The following is a 26,338-nucleotide window of genomic DNA, read 5'->3' on the forward strand; positions in this document are numbered from 1 at the left end:
TCCTATAAGTTTTCAGTTGGTTTGGGATCTGGTGAGTGTGAAGGCCATAGCATCGGAGTTACATCATTTGCATCCCCATCAAACCATTTCATCATCCTCATCCTGGAATGGAAGTGACCACACCCATCACGATAGAAATATTTCATCGGTTGATAAGGGCCCGGTCCCACAACATCGATAGCTATAACTATACCTATAACTACAACTCTGCTTGAATTAAGTTCCAGTCTGGAGCAGAAACACCACAACTATAATCCCGACTATAATATCAGTTGGTCCTGACACTCAGGGAAATCAACTCATGCAACTTAGAAATAGTGATGGAAGTTTTGTTTTTTTTTCCAAGTAGGAGCACATTATTCCGGGTCATACTGTACAGCTTGGGCTCCAAAACAACCCATGTACACACTCTGGTAGTTGATAAAATACAAATAGGTCACAGATTATGGAAATATAATTAAAAGAACAGGATACAAAATACAGAGTGGTTACGGATTTTAATACGGATGCATCACGGATGCTAATAATTTACGGATCGGTCACAGACATTTCAGTATATTACAGACTGGTTCCGGATTTCATACAGACGATGCATCACGGATTAAAAAAAAAAGAAAAAGAAGTCTAAAACAATTAAATGTTTGGACTGCTGAAGTTCATATTACCTGCTTAATTTATAGATGTTTACTTCATTAAAGGAGAACTGAAGTCATTTTTAAACTTGCTTTATTTCTTAATTAACGTGTTATTCGATTACGTTTTCGGTTTTAGTAACCTTATATCGTGACTCGTACTGGCAACTAATTGCAATTAAATATTATACTCGTCAGTCTATTCGGTTTTTAGCCGTGTTGAATTTAGTTTGTTTGGTCCACGGCAGGCGTCGCTTATCCGCGCGATCTTCACGAGACTTGTGCAAGACTTTGAAACGTTGAGTGTCAGCCAGGTGTCAGTGACGCCATTTTGAAAACTGTTTTCCAAACGAAATATTGCACAAAAACGAGTTAAAATGACGATTACTGCCTACTTTTTTCAAACTTTCCTGATTGCTATCAAAACAAACAAAACTTCCGGCTTGATTACATCAGCATTCGAAAGAGGGTGCACGCGTCTTTTGACAACGTTGGCAGATGTCAGTCACTTTGATTTCCGCTGTACGTTTTACTTCCGTCCTACGATGTCTCGCACAGGTCTCAACGAATCTCGTTTACGGCCATTGCTTTGACATATGGACTGATATATTACAGAGCATATTTCAAACACTCATAACTTGCTATAGCAGTGACAAAATAGCGATCAAAAATGCATTCCGATATTTAATAAAATGAGATAAATAGAATTTTGATCATAAAAAAATTGCCTTCAGTTCCCCTTTAATTTACTATTGATATTTCATGGAAAATAATCACATATCCATGAATAAAAGATCTGTGCTTTGTATTATATGCATAATTTTCTGTCAATCCGTATTCTGTGACTTCATGATGCAACAAGGATGTACAAAGATGCCCGGGGAAAAATATCATGTACTCAGACAACATCACATGTACCTAACAATTCCCTGATTGGTCAGATGTTTTATCGGTTAGGTCCAGGACTGAAAAAATCGCTCCAGAAGGAATCTCAGCGATACGGATAAACCCAGGCCTGGACTATAGGGATCGTTATCGGTCTGGTGTGAGCACCGACCACATAAACTACAGGGGAGTGATTTATTTATAGTTGTAGTTATAGTTATAGTTATCAGTATTGTAGGACGGGGCCTTAAAGGTAATCAGTCAGAATATTGATTTGCAATGATGCTACAGTTTAAGGGAGCAAGTGGAATGGGAGCAAACCATGCCAGAAAAAAAACAAAAACAAAACAAAAAAAAAAACAGTTTACTGCCCTTAGTGTATGAGTGATATTTTTCTTTTCATTTGTTTGTATTATGATAATACAAGTATGACAGAATCAGATACACTCGGATCACATATCTGACCAATATAATAAGCCGTAGAAATGAACACGTAAAGCGCAGCGCGCCTAAAGTTCATTATAATACATCATAGTAATACATCCATATGTCTAAAAAATAACTATCATATTAAAAGGTTTATTATTTATATTATTAAGAACTAAAGACATTGTGTCCATTAGAGTGCTGATGGCAGTAAAGTAATTGTAGATTGACACAAAACTAGACTGATATTATGACATTATTGATCAGGTTATTAACAGGACGGCTGTATAAACCTGTTCACAGATGAATAGATGCAATTTAGTGACAATAACAAACAATCATGATCACAATGAAAAAAAAAACCCATCATTCTCTACACTATTATTACTCCAGATATGTCATTTTGTCCCACAGGTCATTTAGTTGTAATTGTGTTTTCATCAGATATAATTTTATAATAATTCAGAATTAGATCACAGAATTATTCAATACAGATTTAGTTCAAGTTCAAGTTTATTCAAGTTTTAACTAAATAAGTATAATAAATTACGCATATAGCTACATAGCTAGTCTAGGTGGGTTTGTAAATTTAAATATCTAATAGTTATATTATCTAAGACAAAGCTTCGAGAAGAACATTTTTTTACAAGACATATGGTTTTTTTTTTCCTTTTTTTCTTTACAAGAAGACAAACTCTCCTTCTTTTCCCTTCGGATTTTATTTTACAAGACGGATTTTCCAACAAGGTATAGATTTTGACAAAATCTAGATCTATAAATAGGTATAAGATGAATATTTAACCTTCAAGCGACCAAGCTATTTTAGCGACTAATATGACCGGGTGGGGTCATTTATGATCCTGCTATATTCAGTACATGAATCTGTATACCTAGTTATTTTCTCTTGGTTTTACATACATATACCACTTCCTTTGTTCAAGACAGATATTATATATATATATATATATATATATATATATATATATATATATATATATATATATATATATATATATATATATATATAATAAATGTAGATAGGTATGGTTTACAACACATTTTAATTTAGAAAGAAGGTAAAAAGATGCAGCATAAGAAGAATATAATGTAATCTAGACAGTCTTTGTTACGTCTTACTGGAACATTTATTTAATTCAACAACACTGACTGAAAATGTATCATGAAAAGTAAAGTATGAGCACAAACATCCGTTGCAGTGTTGATGGGATCTTTGTAATATCAAAACTAATGACTAACTAATATGCTAATACGAGCTAACATGCTATTTCTAGCGGATATGCTAATACTAAAATTAATCAGCTTCGTCATTTGAGCTATTTTCATCATCACTTTGGGTCTCAAGTATCTGTCTCAATGCTTCTGCAGCTGTAAATCTAGCTATTCTTGGTCTACTTGCCATGGTTCACTGCAACAAAAGTATAACATACAAATAAGTAGTTGGTAAAAGTAAAATTCGATAAGGAATTACTGCAAGAAAATCTATGCTTCTTTCTGGAGTCATAAATGACCTTGCACAATTTTTTATTACTCTTGCCAGACCATTCAGCTGATCCCTGTAAAAACCTATGAACACTTGTAGGACGAGTTAACTGACAAATCCATGGTAGGAAATATTTTTCCGATCAAATGTATAAAAACTGCACACAAAATTATACGCCCGGGGTCATAAATGATCCAACTCGGTTGCTTGAGGGTTAAAGGGGAACTGAAGGCAAATTTTTTATTATCAAAATTCTATTTCTCATTTTATTAAATACAGGAATGCATTTTTGATCGCTATTTTGTCACTGCTATAGCAAGTTATGAGTGTTTGAAATATGCTCTGTAATATATCAGTCCATATGTCACAGCAATGGCCATAAACGAGATTCGTTGAGACCTGCGTGAGACAGAAGTAAAACGTACAGAGGAAATCAAAGTGACCAACATCTGCCAATGTTCCCTGTGTCTGAAATCGCTCACTCGTTCACTACTCCCTACTCCCTATATAGGGAATTACTATATAGAGGACTATAGGGTTAGGGTTAAAATGAAAATACTATATATATACTATATAGTGAGCTCATTGGTAAAATGAAAAAACGCTTTCGGACACGAGTTCGTCGCGCTGGTATTTACGTCATTACTGTCGCACAATTAAAACGTGCCAGATCAGTCGGCTGGTGGGTTTTCGAAATAATAAATACATGCATGTGTTTTTGTGATAAATCCATATTATACTGAGCGTATTTCCCACATTAATAACTACAAATTACCTGCATCTTTCATTTTTTTTTAACTCAAGGCTGAATACTTTCTTCTTTGCCGCTGCCTTTTATTAAATCAAACTTGAGACTTTTAACTTGATTTCTTTCAGTGCGACCACAATGCATGATGGGATATATTGCTTTGGTTAGTGACGATCGTTGTACACTACTTTTCGTGATGCATTATGGGATACTTTGCACTATATAGGGTGTAAATAATCCTCACTAAGGTTTCGGATAGCACTACAAAATGGCGTCCTCACTATACAGTGCCCTATATAGTGAGTAGGGAGCGATTTCAGACACAGGGGTTGTCAAAAGACGCGCGCGCCCTCTTTCGAATGCTGACGTAATCAAGCCGGAAGTTTTGTTTGTTTTGATAGCAATCAGGAAAGTTTGAAAAAAGTCGGCAGTAATTGTCATTTAAACTCATTTTTTGTGCAATATTTAGTTTGGAAAACAGTTTTCAAAATGGCGGCACTGACACCTGGCTGACACTTCACGTTTCGAAGTCTCGCACGAGTCTAGTGAAGATCGCGTGGATAAGCGACACCTGCCATGGACCAAACGAACTAAATTCAACATGGCTCAAAACCAAATAGGCCGATAAGTATAATATTTAATTGCAATTAGTTGCCGATACGAGTCACGATATAAGGTTACTAAAACCGAAAACATAATTGAATAACACGTTAATTAAGAAATAAAGCAAGTTTAAAAATGACTTCAGTTCTCCTTTAAATATTATACTTATCAGTCGCATGCATTGCGGTCGTGCTGAAAGAAATAAAATTAAAAGTCTCAAATTTGATTTAATAAAAGGCAACGGCAAAGAAGAAAGTATTCAGCCTTAATTTAAAAGAACTTGAAGATGCAGGTACTTTGGATTTATTAATGTGGGAAATGTTCTCAGTATAATATGGATTTATCACAAAAACACATGCATGTATTTACTATTTCGAAAACCCACCAGCCGACTGACCTGGCACGTTTTAATTGTGCGACAGTAATGACGTAAATACCAGCGCGACGGACTAGTGTCTGAAAGCACTTTTTCATTTTACCAATGAGTTCACTATACAGTCCTCTATATAGTAATTCCCTATATACTGAGTAGGGAGTAGTGAACGAGTGAGCGATTTCAGACACAGGGAACGTTAGCAGATGTCGGTCACTTTGATTTCCGCTGTACGTTTTACTTCCGTCCTACGATGTCTCGCACAGGTCTCAACGAATCTCGTTTATGGCCATTGCTTTGACATATGGACTGATATTTTACAGAGCATATTTCAAACACTCATAACTTGCTATAGCAGTGACAAAATAGCGATCAAAAATGCATTCCGATATTTAATAAAATGAGATAAATAGAATTTTGATGATAAAATATTTGCCTTCAGTTCTCCTTTAATTGCAATTAGTTGCCAATACGAGTCACGATATAAGGTTACTAAAATCGAAAACGTAATTGAATAACACATTAATTAAGAAATAAAGCAAGTTTAAAAATGACTTCAGTTCCCCTTTAAAGTATGTATGTTATTAAGAACTAAAACAGGTTATCAAGGTCAACTTCGTATCCTGACTTGGTGATGCAACTTACAAGAAGATGCCGAATATATTTGCAAAAAAAAAAAAAATCGGTTGCGTTCTAATACGGTCAGGTATTCTGTTCCATATGCGAACACCAATGCGAGAATTTTATTTTTATTTTATTAAAATATCTGTTCTTGAATATTGGAAATAGAGACTTTTATAGATTGATGACCTCGTGTTATAGAACTGAACCGAATCAACAAAAGAGAATAAGTTACGGATAATTACAGCTTTTATCCAGCTTTAGCAGTGATAACTGTGCTTAGTAGGGTGCATCAGTTGCCCTCACTTTCATAAAATCTGATGCATTTTTGTTTGGGTGTTCCTTTTCACCAATAAAGACATCCTGTAAAATTTTTGACCATATTCAAAAGTCTAATGGTGGCACCATGAGGTTCATTTTTTGCCAAAAAACACTTATTTTATGTTTTCGCGTAAAGTTTGAATCACAATGTTGGACTCCATTTATTGATTTCTTGTGACCCAGAGATCATGTTAAGAACCTTTGCAAGGGATTGAGAAGCATTAATGTGATTCATAATACATTTGTATTGTTTAAAAGTAGTTGAACAATGATTCAATGAACAGCTAAAACTCAAACTGTGCTTGATAATATATTTAGAATATGTACTAAAAATGTGTATCTAAGATATTTGGTATACTCTATATATAAGGTGCCATAATGTTTCATGAAAAGTGATCGAAATTTTGTCATAAAAGTCATAAAATAGCAGCTTTTTCCATAACTCTGAGCTCCTGGTGCCACCATTAAACTTTTGAATTTTGTCAAAATATTTCACCCAGTGTGTTTTCTTACCAAAAGGAACATAAAAACAAAAATGCATCATGATCGGAGGAACTTTTCATTTTTAGGGGGCAACTGATGCACCCTAGTGCAGTGCTTAGTGAAAAATGACATTACTGTGATATGCACTATATCTTTGGCAAAGTTTGTGCTACCTTTTTTACTTCAAGCCAGAGGAACAGAAAGTTTTTTGCCTGATTCAGCAAAATATGATTGCAAATACTGTGTCAGCTCGATAAGTGACAGTGAGCGCTAACATTGAGCTTTGCTTCACACTCCATTTCCCCTCTCTGCCTTTCACTGATACTGACTAATTATATCGAAAGACAAATTTATGCCCTTACTTTTAAAACCGCACTAAAAAATATTATCTGATTGGAGTCATTCTTTGATTAATGACTCTCTGCTCGGAGGCTTAATGCAGGCATTAGGTTTTAAATCGCAGCAGATCTTCGGGTGCCGTACGACGGCTACACCTCCCTCGCTCCGTTTTTGCAGCGATGGCAGAAATCTCTGGTCGGGGCATTAAGGAACTGAAGTGATGCTCTGTACATATCTTATCTATCTGATTATTTGACGGAAATTCATCCGCACATACAGTATGTACATTTTGTAATGATAAGGTGGTATTGTGTTGAGGGTATTGTGTGCTGCAGTATATCACCGGCTCAGATGTTTACACTTTAAAAGACAAGCTGGGATTTAAACGATGAAATAATGCGCAGGAAGATTTGATGGTTTTGTGTTCTCAAGTTCTATAGGACAGAGATATACCATAGAGTGTACTTCACTTATCCTGAGAGAAGACAAAAAGTGAAAAGGTGTGAAAAAGCGTAAAGAGGCACTTGGAAAGTTTAATAAGTAAGCATTGAATTTGTTTTTTTTTTCCTTTGCGATGTCATTCAGCAAAAAAAAAAAAAAGGCCCATCAGTGTCTAAGACTACTGTATACAGCGTGACATCTGAGGGAGGAATATATGAAGATAAATGATATTGCATTAAAAGCAACTTAATGACAAAATTTTTAATTTTCTATACATGGTCATTTTCTAGCTAGTGGATCATGTGCAAGGAGCTAATTACGAGAGGTTTCCAGAGGAAAAAAATAATAATAATAACTCCTCATTTTCAAGGATAATGGAAGAGAAACGTTTAGAATTAATGGCACTATTTATCTTTTTTAAATTTCCATCTTTCTCTGCTGATGGCTCTCCTCCCAAAGGAAAATATTCATAAAACAACAAAATTGAAGCCTTAACTTAATAGGTTATTAAAAATGTTCTCGTGTATGGCACTCTCTCTCTCTCTCTCTCTCTCTCTCTCCTTTGGAGCAGCTGTACATTAAAATTGAAGCCGTGGTGTGTACAGAGTCCCATACATGACATCCTTTATTTATTTATTTAATGATGTTACACTAGAGGGGCGTTGATGCATCTCCGTCAGGTGTTTGCCATTAAGATGTAACCGTGGGTCAGAGTCGGATTATCACGACGGTAAGGTTTACTGTACGTAATGTGTGTTAGACCTGACAGCGCTGCAGTTTTCAGACATGTACCTGTATATCCATTAGCTCACCTGTTCCTGTCTCGGTTATTACTCTGTCTTTCACTATTCCACCGCAGGTGTGAGTATCACTCACCTGTCACCTTCTGCCTAATGAGAATGTCGAGCACTAACTATACAGGCGTACAGACTGTGAACTTCACACCAGTAGGACACTTTTTTTTTTTTTAAAGAGGTGAATTAACTATATTTAGTTGCTCTGAATGTCTTTTCATTCAAGGTTGGGGGGTAAATCTGTCCATTCCACCGAAGCCTATGATAGTTTTACGGACTCCTCTGTGCTTATGATGGGTCCGTGCAGCTAATCATAAACACGTCTGTGTTATTGGGTGCTAACGATGACATATTTCTTATTTGGCCTTCAAGGACACAGCACTGAGCATCATGACATTAGCAACACCAATGTTCAAGACGGTTTGAAAACACCTGGGTGGTGAAAAGATTTATGCTTGAGCTTAAATCTGTTATAGCTCTGTCTGCGTCAAATATGAAGCGTAATACAAATTTGAAAAAAAAAAAACTTTATTTATGAAAATAACAAAACTGTTTCTCTACATATCCTCCATTTAAGTCTAAACACTTCTGCAAGCTGTGTTTCCATCAGAGAATTCCTTCTTTGTAGAATTCCGGGGGATGTCTTTCACACCTTTTGAAATTATAACATCTGTCTTGGAATTTTTTGACTTACCCTTGTCTATAAATAAAACTGACTGGTCTGTAGGAACGACTGTAATGATTAGCACAATAAAAAAAAATAATAATCAATTTCATCAATGAACATAAGTGAGTCACGGAAGGAGAAGTTATTTTTATGGCACGTAAAACTGACGTTGAAGTGTGTGTTCGCTCAGTTTTCTTGAATACAATTTAAACTTTTTCACACAGAGCTGATAGAAAATACAATCTTGTCAGGATGTCTAGGAAGGGGCCGTTGTCATTCGTATGATTTTCGAAAGTTGTGATCTTATTTACAGTTTTCTCTATTGTTGTGTTCTGGCCTCTTGTCGATTTTAAGATTAAGAACATCTTCTTTGGCTATTTCAGAAAGAAAAAAAAATATCTGCTGTGCAAATTTATCATTTCTAAGACAGGGCCTATATGCTGAATTCCTCCCCCAAGGATTTTCCCCTCCTCTTTTCAATTTCTGCTTAGAAATTCTGCATGGTGAAAAGCTTAAAGTAGAACATATTGGGGTGCTCAGATGCGCCTGACCTGTTTATGCGAGGGGAAGTTGATAGGCTGTTGAATTCCCCTGCGGCTTGCGGCCCAGTGAGGGGGGCTATCCTTTAAACGGACTCTCTGATACTTCCACATAATACGAGGAATAACTCAGACAACAGGACTGAATATTACATTTGTTATCCATATTCCTTGTGGGCAGAAATGATAGGGAAATGTAAAAACAGAGATTGGAGCCTCTGGAGTGGGAATGTTTGAGATGCTATTTCGCTGTCTATAGACGGAGTGGATGCTGAACCCCCTGCCTGAACTACATCCATCTTGTAGGCAGCTGGGATCACTGCTCTTAATGCTGCCATGTGTTAACTCACTCGGTCTCAACTTTGTGCTGCTCATTTTATTCAACTGAGGTTCGTTGCAGGATTGTGTTTGATAAATGCTTTTGTTACAGAATGAAAATTAGAAATGTGAAGGGTTAGACTTTGACCAAATTGCAATTCTGATGATTTTATAATAATAGCTGACAGAAAAACAGAAGTAGGGTTAAAAAAAAATCACAAAATAAGATGTATAAAATGTTGATTTAGTTTGCAAACTATTTCTTTGTTTCCATTGCAGGAGGACATTTGTAGTCTTGAAGCATTTTTGTTAATGTACTGTACACAAATAATCATTCTTCAATGTCAGAAATAAGGATACAGTAGGAGTCTATTTCTGTACCCCAAGGTACAATCGACACTAATGTACCTCCTAGGGCTCATTAATGGACCTCAAGGTAACGGACCTTTTTAGGGCCAAAAAGGTACATATACATTCCCAAGAAGTATATAAATAGTACAAATAAGTACCTTTGAGAGTACTGTACCAGAAACAAGCCATTGTATCCCGAAAGGTACAATGATACTTTGCTTTCTGAGAGTGTTTATTACACTGGTCTACAACCAAAATGCTTCCGAAATAAATATCGTCAAACTTTACTAATTCTGGATCACTGAGATGAAAATGAAACTTAAAATTGTTCATTGGCTCTAGTTTTTAAGATTGGCTCTATGAATAAATCTATGATTAGGTTTGGATAGTGCTTACTTTTTTGGCAAAACAATGAATGATGCAGTCTGAAGCCGGTATTGCATCATACATGAGATCATGTTATTCCTAGAAGTCACTGATAATGCAATCATAAGTCAACTTACATCACTCTGCTGAACAAATTGCCCTATATCAGCTCAAAAAAAAAAATCATACAGTGCTATGCACTCAAGATTAAGTCTTTGCTTGACAAGCTTGACAAGAGATGCTCCGTTTCATGAATACAAGAGACAAGCTGCCAAAAAGCACTGAGTACACACGGAATAAGGACTAAACCTATTCAGTACTGATACATAATTGTCTTTTTTTTGCCATTTGGTTCATAATACCATCCATCCATCCATTATCTGTAGCTGCTTATCTTGTTCTATGGGGTCACAGGCAAGCTGGAGCCTATCCCAGCTGACTATGGGTGAGAGGCAGGGTACACCCTGGACAAGCCACCAGGTCATCACAGGGCTGCACATAGAGATGAACAACCATTCACACCTATGGTCAATTTAGATACACCAGTTAACCTAACCTGCATGTCTTTGGGGGAAACCAGAGCACCCAGAGGAAACCCAAGCGGACACCATGCAAACTCCACACGGAAAGGCCCCCGTCGGCCGCGAACCCAGAACCTTCTTGCTGTGAGGTGACAGTGCTAACCACTACACCACCATGCCACCCCTGGTCCATAATAGATTTTATTTATATAAACTTTTTGCTGATTTTCTAGTGTGACATAAAGATAATACTACACAATGTACATAAGTGTAAAATGTAAAATCTTAAGTATCTTGGAAGCCGTAGCCAATCGGCTGTTTTAATTGTTATATTTGAATTCAACACACCAAATTCAATATCAAACAGCCGATTTCATCTCTGAAGCAGACGACTTCTGAAAAATTGTTGACCAGTGTTATTAAACATGCAAAAAAAAACCAAACCCCTAAATAAATAAATAAATAAATTCATACTTTATACTATTTATCTATTCAGTCAAATCATTGGCAAAGATTCAAAATTGCACATTTATAACATTAATGGTCCAATGCACTTGGAAATCTGTTTGCACAAACCACTGTATATGTAGCCAAAAAAAAAAAAAAGAGCAAAATGACATTGTACAGTAGCACTCTTTCCTTTCTGGTAATAGCAAATAATAATTAATAATTTTTTCTCGTATGTATGTATGTATGTATGTATGTATGTATGTATTATTATTATTATTATTATTATTATTATTATTATTATTATTATTATTATTAATAGTAGTAGTAGTAGGTTATGTAGAGTCAAAGTGAGAAATTATCTGATAAAAAAAAACGTCAAAAATTGTGTTTGAGGCAAGTTAAAATTTGAATACTTCATAGTAATACACAAAATTCTCAACGAAAGTAACCGCTCCAGGTTCTGCTCTCGATAAACATCTTGCTACTCACAGCTTACAGAATCACTGTATTTATGAGACTAGCTCATCGCTCGTTGCTCACAGGAGTAAAAATGTCTCCGTTCCAAAAGTTTTTGCCACTTCAACAACAATAAGTTCTTAATTTCAACAGCAGGTACCTACAAGTCCAGTGCTAAGTCTTGATGAGGAGCACTACAAGAGCCTGCATTGAGTTAACTCACCTGGAAAGTGATGATTATGAAAATGCAGCAGCAGCATCACATGCTCATGCTCACGCTCACATTCACGTTCACACTCACACCGCAGACCATCATGCCGTCTTTCCCAGCACTTCTCAATGAGCTAAAGTTGGCTGCTGAAACCCAGTTGTCCATGCTCTGGGATCGTTCATTACTCTGTGTTAACCTGCTCCTTAACCAGCAATTGCATATTTTTTAGCTCCTTTCATCTCTCTCTCTCTCTCTCTCTCTCTCTCTCTCTCTCTCTCTCTCTCTCTCTCCCTCTCATTTCTTCTTTGCCTGTTTTGCACTAATTTCCCTCCATCTGCCTGTGCATCTGTTTGAGGGCCGGCAAAAGGATGTGAAATATTGCTCACAGAAAAGAAAAGTCAGCTTTTCTTTTTCTTCTTCTGTTTTGACTCATTCCATCTTTTTTCCTTCCCCTTCTCTGTTGCTTCTTTTCACTTCCTGCCATTGTGCTTGATTCGGGGGGGGGGGGGGGGGGTTGATTTGCACTGTGAGCTTAAGCTTCTTTTACAGCCTAATTCTACATGTAAACCTGGGTGTTGGTGTGAGTGTGTCTAAGGGTCTAAGGGAAGGCAGAAATTGCAGAAGAAAAAGAGGGATGGGTGAATGAGGAGAGTGTGGTGGGGAAGAAGGTAATTTCCTTTCCATGTCGGACCGTTTGACCAATAAGCGGAGTCAACAAGGTGGCACAAAAGATCAGAAAGGTGTTATTGTAATAATCGGACAAAAGCCTGGGGTGCTCTTCGACTTACACGACTGAGAAAAGACAGTGACCCCCACCACAACATCAGCACCTCCCCAAATCCAAAGCTTCCTTCCCTATCCAGTCTTTGAGGAAGGACAATAGGGGAAACGGGTGGGGATGTGGGAGACCCTTCTGTCCCCATCAGTGCCTGCGTGGATTACACATTCCTCTCCAGGTCCAGGGTTGCTGGGCAGTCTGGGCACCCGTGGAGTTTGGTCTACGTTGGGAGCCTCGATATTACACTCTCTCTTTCTCTTTCTCTTTCTCTCATTCTCCCTCTCTCTTGTTTTGCTCATGTAAATATGTAAAAAAAAAAAAGAAAATGTCGGTTGTGAAAAAGAAAAGTATGAAAAAATATTTAAGCAGTTTGCTCCAGGCTGGATAATAGTTTGTGAGTTTGTGTTCAGTATTTAAAGTAGTAAATTTGTAATAAGGACAAGTGATTTCACATACAGTGTGAATTTTAAAATAAATAGTAGCAACCATGTTTCAACAAAAACACTCAATGCCATAAGCAAGGAATTGCTTGTAATATTTATAATTATTCTATCCAGATTAGAGAAAAAGAAAATGGCGAAGCGTGTTGCTGAACCAACCGAGGACGAAATAAAAACTCGACTCAAAAACAAAACCCCAAAAATACTGAAAAAAGCAACAAAATATGAAATAAAAGTATTTAATGGTAAGAACGTATCTTTTTTTGTTGGTTTTTCAAGAATTATTATTATCACATTTTTCACAAATTGCTCCTGTCAGTTCACTGATTTGTTTACATTCTGAGCAGAAACAATTTTGTTGGCGTATAAAGTTTTGTATAAAGTTTTTATTTATCGAATTTGCAAAAAAATAAAAATAAAAATGTTTTGTTTCTCAAAATCCAGTAAATGTGGACAGAATAAAACAGTTATTCCACTCAATCTTGTCGTACACGGCTTATAGCCTCATCGGCTATCAGCTCATCTACGACTCGATTTCGTGGAATAATTGTTAATAATTCAGTCACAAGTAACGCTTGAGTCATAATAAATAAACAAGTAGTAAAAAAAAAAACAGATTTAAAAAATTAAATAAAAAACAGATGTAGAGTGCTTCTCAATAATAATAAAAAAATCTTAAAATTGTAAATCAAAGGTAGCCATAAATGGAAGTATGTTATTAAATTAAATTTCCTTTTAAAACTGCATCAAGAAAATCCTATAAATCGGAACACAGCTTTCTCTCCGTAATCAGCAAGAGGTGCCAGAGGTGACTGGAGTGAGGAAGGGAAGTTGTCCTCTTCGAGAAACACCAGAATATCATGTGATTATAATCACAAGAAAGGTGAAGAAGTGTAAAAGCAAATAGTACTGTGTTGAAAAGATGTTTAATATGAGCAGATTGAGAATAAAAGTCCTGGGATGAAAACAGGACAGTGTTTGTGATTACAACAGCATCTATTATTAGGGCCCGAGCCCTATGGGCGAAGGCCCTATTGTTCTTGTAAGAGTTCACTATTATTAGGGCCCGAGCCCTATGGGCGAAGGCCCTATTGTTCTTGTAAGAGTTCACTATTATTATTCTTCCGTCTTCTTCTTCTTCTGTCTTCTTCTTCTTCTTTATTTTTCTCCGCTGTTGGGACATTTTCGGGACGCTTGCCATGGGCGAAAACGCACGAAATTTGGCACCAGTTCCGAGAATTGCCACCGCTACTCAGAACCAGAAGCCCAAACTTGGCCGGGGCTCAGGGCCTCCATAGCGCCCCCTAAGTCGTTGTGATTTTGGCCTCCCGCATTAAGGTGCCTGGTTGCCTTATAGTTTGTATTAGTGGCATGCAATTTGGTACGCATATGTATCTCACTAAGCCGGACAAAAATGTAATGCCAATGCATTAGCCACGCCCAACAGGAAGTGAGGTAATTTCACTTTTGTGCGAAATGCATGGCCACGAAGACGGCGCAACTCCTCCTAGACCGTTCATAGGAATGTCACCAAAATTGATACACATCATCTACAGACATGGCTGACAAAAGTTACTAAATACGTTTCACGTAGGATTAACCGTTCAGAAGTTATACGTCAATCAATTTTCGATGCAAAATTTTACATGCTTAAAAATTCATACCAAATCTTCTGATTGCTCAAAACTGCTCATACTTCACACGCAAATCACTCATTGGGCTTCTGACATGTTACCCAATTTCTGTGATATTTCGCCACTGGGGGCGCTATTTTTGGGCAAAAATTCCACTCTTTCCTCAATTTTGGTCAAACTTCACGGCCACCCTCTTACTACCTCCCATGTCATGTATACCACGTTTTGGAAATTTTCGTCCATGGGGGGCACTCTTTTTGGCCGACGCAATTGCTCCAAAACGGGTTTTTGGTAAATAATTCCATAATGCTTTTCCTTCACACCACTTCCTTGTGATAGTACGTTGCTGTTGTAGACACTTATTTTTCCTACTCATAATCGCTCATGTACAGCATAGCGCCACCTACTGACATGGGAAAAACCAAAAAATTTATTCTTCAAAAATCTATATCTCATCTTCTATTTACTCAATTGTCATCAAACTTCATACGCAAACTCTTCATAGCTCACCTGACGTCTACGCCAAATTTTGTGCACTTTCGCCCCTGGGGGTGCTGGTTATGGCAAAAATGATATTGCAGCTTCTGATTTGTCAAACTTGGCAAGCAAACTCTTTACAAGACCCTTATTGGGGCGCTTGCCATGGTCGACAACGCACGAAATTTGGCTCCTTTTTCTTAGACTGCCACCGCTACTCAGAACCAAAAGCCCAAACTTGGCCGGGGCTCAGGGCCTCTATAGCGCCCCCTAAGTCGTTGTGATTTTGGCCTCCCGCATTAAGGTGCCTGGTTGCCATATAGTTTGTAGTAGTGGCATGCCATTTGGTATGCATATGTATCTCACTAAGCCGGACAAAAATGTAATGCCAATGCATTAGCCACGCCCAACAGGAAGTGAGGTAATTTCACTTTTGTGCGAAATGCATGGCCACGAAGACGGCGCAACTCCTCCTAGACCGTACATGGGAATGTCACCAAAATTGATACACATCATCTACAGACATGGCTGACAAAAGTTACTAAATACGTTTCACGTAGGATCAACCGTTCAGAAGTTTTACGTCAATCAATTTTCACTTCAAAATTTTACATGCTAAAAAATTCATAACAAATCTTCTAATTGCTCAAAACTGCTCATACTTCACACGCAAATCACTCATTGGGCTTCTGACATGTTACCCAATTTCTGTGATATTTCGCCACTGGGGGCGCTATTTTTGGGCAAAAGATCCAATCTTTCCTCAAATTTGGTCAAACTTCACGGTCACCCTCTTACTACCTCCCATGTCATGTATACCGCATTTTGGGAATTTTCGTCCATGGGGGGCGCTGTTTTTGGCCGACGCAATTGCTCCAAAACGGGTTTTTGGTAAATAATTCCATAATGCTTTTCCTTCACACCACTACCTTGTGATAGTGCGTTCCTGTTGTAGACACTTATTTTTCCAACTCATAATCGCTCATGTACAGCATAGCGCCACCTTCTGACATGGGAAAAACCAAAAAATTTATTCTTCAAAAATCTATATCTCATCTTCTATTTACTCAATTGTCATCAAACTTGATACGCAAACTCTTCATAGCTCACCTGACATGTACGCCAAATTTTGTGCACTTTCGCCCCTGGGGGTGCTGGTTATGGCGGAAATGATATTGCAGCTTCTGATTTGTCAAACTTGGCAAGCAAACTCTTTTCAAGACCCTTATTGGGGCGCTTGCCATGGTCGACAACGCACGAAATTTGGCTCCTTTTTCTTAGACTGCCACCGCTACTGAGAACCAGAAGCCCAGATCCAGGCGGGCCTCAGGGCCTCTATAGCGCCCCCTAACTCGTTGTGATTTTGGCCTCCCGCTTTAAGGTGCCTGGTTGCCATGTAGTTTGTAGTAGTGGCATGCCATTTGGTACGCATATGTATCTCACTAAGCCGGACAAAAATGTAATGCCAATGCATTAGCCACGCCCAACAGGAAGTGAGGTAATTTCACTTTTGTGCGAAATGCATGGCCACGAAGACGGCGCAACTCCTCCTAGACCGTTCATAGGAATGTCACCAAAATTGATACACATCATCTACAGACATGGCTGACAAAAGTTTCTAAATAAGTTTCACGTAGCGTAAACCGTTCAGAAGTTATACGTCAATCAATTTTCAATGCAAAATTTTACATGCTTAAAAATTCATAACAAATCTTCCACTTGCTCAAAACTGCTCATACTTCACAAGCACATCACTCATTGGGCTTCTGACATGTGACCCAATTTCTGTGATATTTCGCCACTGGGGGCGCTATTTTTGGGCAAAAAATCCAGTCTTTCCTCAAATTTGGTCAAACTTCACGGCCACCCTCTTACTACCTCCCATGTCATGTATACCACATTTTGGGAATTTTCGTCCATGGGGGGCGCTGTTTTTGGCCGACGCAATTGCTCCAAAACGGGTTTTTGGTAAATAATTCCATAATGCTTTTCCTTCACACCACTACCTTGTGATAGTGCGTTGCTGTTGTAGACACTTATTTCTCCAACTCATAATCGCTCATGTACAGCATAGCGCCACCTACTGACATGGGAAAAACCAAAAAACTTATTCTTCAAAAATCTATATCTCATCTTCTATTTACTCAATTGTCATCAAACTTCATACGCAAACTCTTCATAGCTCACCTGACATATACGCCAAATTTTGTGCACTTTCGCCCCTGGGGGTGCTGGTTATGGCACAAATGATATTGCAGCTTCTGATTTGTCAAACTTGGCAAGCAAACTCTTTACGGTATTTCGCGGGGACGCATGCCCCCGCCCCCCCTGGCCGCTGGCGCGAGGGCCCGTCGAGGCCGCTTGCGGCTTTAATTATTATTATTATTATTCCTACATGGGCGGCACGGTGGTGTAGTGGTTAGCGCTGTCGCCTCACAGCAAGAAGGTCCTGGGTTCGAGCCCCGGGGCCGGCGAGGGCCTTTCTGTGTGGAGTTCGCATGTTGTCCGCGTGGGTTTCCTCCGGGTGCTCCGGTTTCCCCCACAGTCCAAAGACATGCAGGTTAGGTTAACTGGTGACTCTAAATTGAGCGTAGGTGTGAATGTGAGTGTGAATGGTTGTCTGTGTCTATGTGTCAGCCCTGTGATGACCTGGCGACTTGTCCAGGGTGTACCCCGCCTTTCTCCTGTAGTCAGCTGGGATAGGCTCCAGCTTGCCTGCTACCCTGTAGAAGGATAAAGCGGCTTCAGATAATGAGATGAGATTATTCCTACATTTCTCGGTATATCGATGTTAAACCGGATTAGTCCTCAGGAGCGAGTTACAACTAGTCGCCTAAGGTCCAAATGAATTTAATTATGTCTTAATAAGCATCATTTTCATTTTTCCAAATCTTTACGCAATATTCTCGCTGTTCCTAACAAGGCAGTCTGTCGATCTTTTTAATCCATTGACCTAATTTATTTGATACTGCTCCAAGGGCTCCAATCACAGCTGGGATTATTTCCATCTTCTTCAAAGACCAAAGTTTTGTGATTTCTCCCTTCAGTTCTTGGTACTTTCCTATTTTCTCATTTTCCTTCAATCCAGCTCAGCTATCCCAGGGCACTGCTATACCAGTTATTTTACAACACTTCTCCTTTTTCAGGACTATTATGATATCTGGTCTCCTGCACTCTATTTTATGGTCACACTGAATGTTAAAGTCCCAGAGAATTTTTACACTGACTGTTTCAACTACAGGAACAGGAACTTGTTCATACTATTGTTCTGCCCTGTCCATCTGGAAAACGCCATGTAAATGCCAATAAACTGTGGTTGCCACATTATTATTATTATTATTATTATTACCTCGGGCGGCACGGTGGTGTAGTGGTTAGTGCTGTCGCCTCACAGCAAGAAGGTCCTGGGTTTGAGCCCCGGGGCTGGCGAGGGCCTTTCTGTGTGGAGTTTGCATGTTCTCCCCGTGTCCGCGTGGGTTTCCTCCGGGTACTCTGGTTTCCCCCACAGTCCAAAGACATGCAGGTTAGATTAACTGGTGACTCTAAATTGACCGTAGGTGTGAATGTGAATGGTTGTCTGTGTCTATGTGTCAGCCCTGTGATGACCTGGCGACTTGTCCAGGGTGTACCCCGCCTTTCGCCCGTAGTCAGCTGGGATAGGCTCCAGCTTGCCTGCGACCCTGTAGAAGGATAAAGCGGCTAGAGATAATGAGATGAGATGAGATTATTACCTCGCCCGAGACGGAGTCCACCAGGGGGCGAAGTATTGTTTTCGGTCAGGTTTGTTTGTTTGTTAACGATATTACAGGAAAACAGCTGGATCGATCTTCATGAAACTTTCAGGATAGACGGGCATTGGTCTCAAATAGAACCTCCAACATTTTGAGTGTCATCCGGTCAAGGTCACCAAAAAGGTCAAAATCATTTTTGTTGTAGCTACTGCCTCATATAGAGGCGCTAGCCACTACGTCATCATGCTGTAAGAATGTGAGTGTAACAATCGCGCACTGCACATATGCATACACGTGTTCCAATTAAAATGGCTGGTGAGTGTATACAATGCTGTTCACCATTCGAAATAAATGGACTAGACTAAAGAAATCACTTTCAGACATGTTTATGCTTATTACAGAGGGAAAGTGCGTTCCACTGAACTCTAGCGCCGGGCCATTTCTGGGAAATAAGAGTTTGGGTCATGGTGACAGCGTGTGCATGTCAGCCTCAGTTCGGAGGTTTCAGTTTTGAAAACTATAAGAGGTAAGAGTAGAATAATATAAAGTACAGTCACTTGGTATATTTTACATCTGTGATTTTTAAATTGTTCATTTTTGGATTATGCTTCATTTTTGTGGCTACTGCCTCATAGAGTAAATATATATATATGCTATATTTACTGTATGGACATGGGATCAGAAAACTATTTTATTTATAAGCAGTAGCCACATGGACCCATAGGGTACCTATTTTTATAGTTTTTTTTTGCAAAATCTTCCTTCATATTCATCATAAGTGCTACTGAGCGAGGTTTGTTTTGCCTGGCAACACTTATTATTATTATTATTATTATTATTATTATTATTATTTATTATCTCTTCGTGTGCACAGTAATTTATACTAGAATTCTTACATTATAGTGCTCTCCATCAAGTCACTTTGACCTCGCACTGAGAGCACTTTTTGTAGAATGTTGACGGTGCCGAGCAAAACTGACTTTTGTAGAGTGGGTCCATTAGGCTTAATGCCAATTTTATCAAGGCTGGCATTCAAGTTCTTTGGTACAGAGCCCAATGCACCTATCACCTATCACTATATGGACTACTGTAGTCTCCATATATGTAGGCTATCTGCTGGTACCTGGTATAATGAAGGCTACATCAGGGGGCAGAGCCTTTTCTTATAAAGCCCCACAGTTCAACAGCCTTCCAAGTAATGTTCGGGAATCAGACACAGTCTCAGTGTTTAAGTCTAGGCTGAAAACATATCTGTTTAGTTAAGACTTTTGTTAATAGTGTTTATGAAGTAAAGGAGTGGATCTGGAGAGCACTCAGAACGTTTTGGTAAACTGGGATGTATGGATGCTGTCAGTCCCCCACTCACTTGCTCACTCGAGTTTGTTGACGGTGTAGTGGCTGCTGCTTTATATCCCGGGGCTCCCTCATGCCTGTGTTACCTTCTGGCTCTCCCCTTTTAGTTATGCTGTCATAGTTAGTTTTGCTGGAGTCCCTGCTTGCACTCAGTGCAAAATGTATACTGTTCCTACTCATTAGATGAAATTGGGCATACCTAACAACCTATGTTCTCTCCCCCCCCATCTGTCCCTCTGAGTTACATGTCAATCCTGAGATCGAGATGCTGACCTCTTCTGCTCCTTGGACCTACCTAATCCATCCTGGTGCCCTACGTCTGGCTGGAGTCTCATCACATCACTCCTGTGGAGTTCGGCCCCATATGGACAGTTGAAAGTCACACTTGGAAGACACTCTGGACACTTACAGTAATGCTTTTATGGCTGAGGACTACAGTTGACTTGCTAACTTTAGGACTGCAGTTATCATGAACAGTTTTGCACTCAAGTTTCCATCAATGAACAGTTTATAACATTAACAAAACAGACTTCATGTTAAAACTGTTAAAATGTTATAGTCATGTTGTTTGTTATCACCCAAATGAGGATGGGTTCCCTTTTGAGTCTGGTTCCTCTCGAGGTTTCTTCCTCATGTCATCTGAGGGAGTTTTTCCTCACCACCGTTGCCACGGGCTTGCTCATTGGGGATAGATTAGGGATAAAATTAGCTCATGCTTAGTCTTTAAAATTCTGTGAAGCTGCTTTGTGACAATGTCTGCTGTTAAAAGCGCTATACAAATAAACTTGACTTGATATCCCACAATGTCTAATGTCTAACCTCAGATTGGCATAGTTGTCAATTTTCTTGATCTCCTTCTTGGCAATATTGTGATCTCCAGGGATGGCTACATCTACCAAGTAACACCTTCTTCTTACTTTGTCGACCACCGTGATATCAGGACATCTCTGTTCAATGATACGGTCCGTTTGGATGTTAAAATCCTACAGAATCTTTACCTCTTGATTCTCTACTACAGATTCTGGCTTATGATGATACCATTTGTCATCAGTCTCAATACCATATTTCCTACTGAGACACCAGTGGAGGTGACAGCATACTTTATAATTGACAGATTATTAGGGCCTGAGCACCATTCGGTGCGAGACCCTATTGTTTTTCGAAGGATTATTTTTATTATTATTATTATTATTGTTATTATTCTCCTTATTATTATTATTCTGCCATGTTTGGCCTTATTTGAGGCATTTCCCATGCACGAAAACTCATGAAATTTGATACACACATCAGTCATTGTCCTCGCTACTCAGCCACAGACTTTTGGCCCCGGGCATGGCCCAGGGACTTCATAGTGCCCCTTTTTCCATTTCCTATTGAAATGAATGGGTAGAACTTTGGAATGATGATGTCATAAGGCCATTTGGAGTGAAATTACACATGGTCATTTTTAACGTACTCCTCCTAGACGGTTCATCAAAATCATGTCAAACTTGGCAAACATGATGCCAAGATATTGCTGAAGTTGAATTCCGAAGGGATTTTTGATATGTTGTAATATATTGAAATAATATAACATATAATATGCCAAGATATTGCTGAATGTTGAACTTGATATCTTGTAATATGATTCTGATGCATTGGTTCGTTTGCATGTGTGAACATGGACCACACACAGTCTGTATGCTACAATGTACGGTAACAATTTTACTGCCTGGTGCAGACCAAATAATCGAACACACACACACACACACACACACACACACACACAATAATAGTGACCTTCTATCATTGTACATTTTGTTGCAGACAAAATACACAATGATTTTTGATATATTGTAATATGTTGAAATATTATAACATATAATATGCCAAGATATTACTGAATGTTGAATTTGATATATGTAGGATATTGCTGAATGTTGAACTTGATATCTTGTAATATGATTCTGATTCTGATACTCTTTAGCCGTTATGGGGCTGTCTTATGAACATTTGATGAATGGCAGGATGTCCTGGGTTGCGGAACCACACGTGTGAGGGCCCGTCAAGGCCGCTAGTGGCTTTTATTATTATTATTATTATTATTATTATTATTATTATTATTATTATTATTATTATTCCAATGTGAATAATTTTGTCAGCATTATCTCATTCCAGACATTTTACTGCTTTCAGATTCCTAATTTATCTCAGCAATTTTGAAAGCTTTTTCAGGGGAAGCCATGGCCTAATGGTTAGAGAAACAGCTTTGAGATCAAAAGGTTGCTGGTTTGAGTCTCTAGACCAGCAGGACTGGCTTAAGTGCCCTTGAGCAAGGTGCCTAACCCCCAACTGCTCTGGCAAGAGTGGTGGTGTACCTTGTGTCTGATTAGCCAATGAAAAACTGATGACGCAGTTATCAGCTTGGGCATTGAACCCACTTGACTGAAATCTTTCATCATATGAACTTGGTATGTTTTTGGAGCGTAAACACTAAACTGTGTGTATCTGTACACCTATCTAGGGTTATGCAAGCATTTTAATGGACAGTTAACAGCTTTAGCTTCTTTGTAGTGAAGCACTCAGTTTTATGAGACTATACCAAGCATTTAAGGATTCAACTGAGACAATCCGGAAGGGTCTGTGCGCTCAGTGAAACAGGGAATAAAGCCATACACATTATAGAGGTGTGATAGGAGCATGGACAATTGAGCTAGCAGACCATTTTTGAAATCTTGCATGTCAATTGCAAAGTTATGAGCAGTTAAGCTTTGAGCTGGAGGCAGTAGGTAGTTAATAGTTATACTTTTGCTTACATTACAGACCATTCCGGTGAAAAATGCTCCTGATTGGAGAAACAAATGCTTTGAGAGATTGCGTTGTCAGCCCCAAGGTGTATTTATGAGTAAAATATTTCAAAGATTTTATTTTTCATGAGCAAGCTTCTTAAATAGGGCGGCACGGTGGTGTAGTGGTTAGCGCTGTCGCCTCACAGCAAGAAGGTCCGAGTTTGAGCCCAGTGGCCGACGGGGACCTTTCTGTGTGGAGTTTGCATGTTCTCCCCGTGTCCGCGTGGGTTTCCTCCGGGTGCTCCGGTTTCCCCCACAGTCCAAAGACATGCAGGTTAGGTTAACTGGTGACTCTAAATTGACCGTAGGTGTGAATGTGAGTGTGAATGGTTGTCTGTGTCTATGTGTCAGCCCTGTGATGACTTGGCGACTTGTCCAGGGTGTACCCCGCCTTTCGCCCGTAGTCAGCTGGGATAGGCTCCAGCTTGCCTGCGACCCTGTAGAAGGATAAAGCGGCTAGAGATAATGAGATGAGATGAGAAGCTTAAATACAGCTTTGCTAAAATAAATAAAGTATATGAGCTTTATATTTTTGTAATGTTGCTAGGAAGAACAGAGCTGAGCTTTTTGATACCCCCACTCTGAAGAAGGGGGGTATACTGGTGTTTTTTACCTCTGTCTGTCCGTCCATATTTCTGTCCGTCCGAAACACCCTTTTTCTCAGCAACCACAAATCATAGCCACTTGGTACTTGGTACCAAACTTCAGCTTGGGGTTCTATACTGTGTGTACCATTTTCAGGTCTGTCATGCATCGACTTCCTGTTTACCGACTGAATGTATTTACGAAACATATAGGGTGGATTTACAAAATTTTCATAACACTTTTCTCAGCAACTACAAATCATAACTGCTTGATATTTGGTACCAAGCTTCAGCTTGGGGTTCTATACCATGTCTACCATTTTCAGGTCTGTTGCACATTGACTTCCTGTTTACCGACTGAATACATTTACGAAACATATAACATGGATTTACAAAATTTCCGAAACACTTTTCTCAGCAACTACAAATCACAACTGCTTGATATTTGGTACCAAGCTTCAGCTTGGGGTTCTATACCGTGTATACTATTTTCAGGTCTGTTGCACATTGACTTCCTGTTTACAGACTGAATATATTTATGAAACATATAGGGTGGATTTACAAAATGTTTGTAACATTTTTCTCAGCAACTACAAATCACAACTGCTTGATTCATAATAAGTGTCCTATTCCTTTGATTGCTTGCATTCTGATATAAGTGAAAGTTGGGGAATACGTAAGTGAGCAATAGCTCACAGTTGATCTTGTTTATTCTCTCTTGGGTTTATAATTGATCACTGTCTCAGGTTCATTGCAAAGAGTGTTGTAAGGTAATTTATAGCATGTAATAGGTAATGATGGCCTTTTCAAGCAGCTCTTACCTTGTGATTTTTTTTCTCATTTTCCATAACTGCCCGTAGTGATATTTGAGTTGCTACGGCTGCTCATCAGCACACTTTTTTTCCTGGGAGCTTTTTCCCTCGCCCCTTGGGGAACACTTTAGATAACTCACCACATTACATGCTTATGTTTCCTTTTTTAGTGCTGCCACATTCTCTCTCTCTCTCTCTCTCTCTCTCTCTCTCAGTTTTATATTAGTGATCAGTGAAAGACGCCTCTGGCAATCCCTGCGCAAATAAAAGCTGACATGGTCTTTTACTCAAATCTTCTCCCCTCTCTCGGCCTGCATGCCCCCTCCAGAGATTACCCCTGTAACAACAATTATTCCAAATGTCAATGCTTCCTGCCCAGAGGGCCTCAGGCAAACGAAGATTAAATCTTTCAACATGGAAAAAAAATTAAAATGTGCTTGAGTAGATGTAGTGTGAAGCGAGGATTCTTGGTCATCAGGGGCAAAATTGGTGGTGTTTCAGCAAGTGTATTTTCTTGCTGTTGACTATTAACCCCTCTCTAAGAGGGGCTACATGTCTTGTCATGAGCAAGAGCCCACTGGAGGCAGAGACATTATACTGTTTGCAATGGAGGCCTGTCATGATCAAATGAGAGGAAGAAGAAAAAAAAAAACCAAAACGAAACATGACCGCCTCTTGTGCTAAGGCAGTCAAGCATTAACTGATTATAGCTTTTGCCCAAATGTAACGTCCTTTAGATATTTCTAACAATTTAGAGTAGATTGACAAAAAAAAAAGTCAATGCGTTTAGGCATGTTTGAGACAATTATTTTGTATCATCGCAGACATTACTGAGCACCGATGTTCAAGACATTATTTTCTGTCTGTACTGTGTGTGTGTGAGAGAGGTAAGAGGTCATGGTAATGTTGTTTGTATTGTGTAGTTGCTTAGTGATTTTGGACAGGGTCCAGTCCATTGGAGTGAATCTGAGCATGCCACACCGGTGAATCTGTCGTTTCTAAATGACCTCCGTGACCCCTGGTGTCTTCCCCAGAGACCTTCACTTTCAGAGCCACTGGATTTATGCCAATCCTGTTCCGTGGCCAGCGTCAAACTGGCAAAATGCATGTGGTTTTCTGTAAATAAGGATTAAAGATGTGGGCAAGAAGATAAAAAAAGCTGCCTAAATATGACAGTAAATCTTTTTTATAATTCTGTACATCTTGTGTTTGAACTGAACCAGGAAGGAGGAAATAAAAGTACGACAGATTATGCCAATTATGACTGTGGTTAAAAATGTGATTGGGTGATTGATAAATATTTATTCATTATGAAATGTACACACGTGAAATAATATATTCACTTCAGAGTGAACCATGGGTTTAAATCCCCACACACACACACATAATTTTTTTTAAATTACTACACGGCAAAAAATTGAAAACTGAATTTGAGGAGAAAATTACTTAATACTAGTGAAATGATCTTGCTGCATGGACAGAATTTTATTTGCCAAGACATCTGGGAATAAGTTGGTTCCAATCCGGAACTAGTTTTAATAATCTCAGAGTTGGTGTCTTGTATTCTTCTAATAGGAAATGCTAGATTGCTTCAACTATATTCAAGATATTCTAACTTACGAAGATATCATTTATTGCAGTGTAATTCATATGAA

The sequence above is a fragment of the Neoarius graeffei genome, chromosome 14 (assembly GCF_027579695.1).
Source record: "Neoarius graeffei isolate fNeoGra1 chromosome 14, fNeoGra1.pri, whole genome shotgun sequence".
Taxonomy (NCBI): domain Eukaryota; kingdom Metazoa; phylum Chordata; class Actinopteri; order Siluriformes; family Ariidae; genus Neoarius; species Neoarius graeffei.